General features: G+C 40.4%; 1 non-coding gene across 1 annotated transcript; it reads right to left on the bottom strand.

Annotated features, from left to right (window-relative positions):
* Positions 1-956: 956 nt before the first annotated feature.
* Positions 957-1,028, bottom strand: trnad-guc (transfer RNA aspartic acid (anticodon GUC)). The gene has a single exon. It is a non-coding gene; the product is annotated as a tRNA-Asp (tRNA).
* Positions 1,029-1,819: the final 791 nt, after the last annotated feature.

The raw sequence follows: 1,819 nt of genomic DNA, 5'->3' as shown, positions 1-1,819 counted from the left end.
TGATTCCTGGCCAACGCATCACATTTTTAAATTAAAGACCTTGATTACGAGCATTCTTGCTGTATGGGTTCGATTCCTGGGTCTGTCCATTCTTGCTGTATGGGTTCGATTCCCAGCCAACGCATTGCATTTTTCTCAAGCTGTCTTTAAAACAGTCATCCGGGTCCCCTTGCCAACTTCTCCTGTAACTTGTTTGCTGGAGCGAAACTTTTGTTAAGGTCTTTTGGCAGCAGTAAAGGACTGGATCTCCCCGTCGGGGAATCGAACCCCGGTCTTGCGCGTGACAGGCGAAGATACTTTCCACTATACTAATAAGGAGTTGCCGGGCAGGTAGTTGTATCCGATCAGCTCGACTTCCAGGAACGGCGTCATGCGTCATTTTAGCTCAACGCTTCACAGAAGCCAGTGAATCCAAAAAATAATCTAATACCGTTTAAATATGAAGTGTCTGTATAAAACGTGTTACATTATTAAATTAGAGACCTTGTTTTTTAATATTGTGCCTGGTAGGTCAGGTCAATAAGTTCATGCAATTTTTTTAAGTGCCAGGTCCAAACAAAGAGAGTTTTAGTTCATCTGCACCTGCCAGCTGCTAATGTATTGCGAAAATTTTTGCTGACCGCACAAGTGGGCTTCCAGTCTACGTTCAAAGGCCTGCGTTGGTGGTATAGTGGTGAGCATAGCTACCTTCCAAGCAGTTGACCTGGGTTTGATTCCTGGCCAACGCATCACATTTTTAAATTAAAGACCTTGATTACGAGCATTCTTGCTGTATGGGTTCGATTCCTGGGTCAGTCCATTCTTGCTGTATGGGTTCGATTCCCGGCCAGCACATTGCATTTTTCTCAAGCTGTCTTTAAAACAGTCCTCCGGGGGCCCTTGCCAACTTCTCCTGTAACTTGTTTGCTGGAGCAAAACTTTTGTTAAGGTCTTTTTGCAGCAGTAAAGGACTGGATCTCCCCGTCGGGGAATCGAACCCCGGTCTTCCGCGTGACAGGCGGAGATACTTTCCACTATACTAACGAGGAGTTGCAGAGACAGGTAGTTGTCCCCGATCAGCGCTACTTCCAGGAACGGCTTCATGCGTCATTTTAGCTCAACGCTTCACAGAAGCCAGTGAATCCAAAAAAATGATCTAATACCATTTAAATATGAAGTGTCTGTATAAAACGTGTCACATTTTTAAATTAAAGACCTTGATTACGAGCATTCTTGCTGACCGCACAACCGGGCTTCCAGTCTACTTTCAAAGGCCTGCGTTGTTGGTATAGTGGTGAGCATAGCTGCCTTCCAAGCAGTGGCCAGCCGCACGTAGGTGTAGAGTGCTGCTAGCCAATAAGGAGCTGAGGAAATTACATGGAGGAGAGCCAGAAATAATACACAAAAATAGAGGTTCGATTCCCGCCTCGGCCACAAATGCCATAAAATTACCATTCATATTTTTATCTAGATACACGTTAAGTACGATTAACATATAATAAACAAACTTTGTGCACAAAAATAAAATAAAACTCGTAAGATTTGTTCTTGTGTAGGATGTACAAAATGTGCATTTATCTTAATAAATATCTACATTATAATAGGGTAGCTATCTTTAATATAGAAAATATTTGAATGTGAATAATTGAAAAGAACAATTTGATAATGTTTTAGACCTTTATTTTTTAGAGATATTCACAGAAATCCAATATATATGAAATATAACCAATACACACCAAATAGTAAGTTTCTCATTTTATTTATAGTACATATTATATAAATCTGAAAAAGGTAATGTATTAAATACTTATAGATTAAACAACAACACCATTAATAATAA

This window comes from Siphateles boraxobius, unplaced genomic scaffold (genome assembly GCF_051911475.1).
Source record: "Siphateles boraxobius isolate OS27281-9 unplaced genomic scaffold, OSU_SipBor_1 6, whole genome shotgun sequence".
Lineage (NCBI taxonomy): Eukaryota > Metazoa > Chordata > Actinopteri > Cypriniformes > Leuciscidae > Siphateles > Siphateles boraxobius.
The sequence above is the reverse complement of the archived record's forward strand: the minus strand, read 5'-3'. Positions and strand labels throughout refer to the sequence as shown.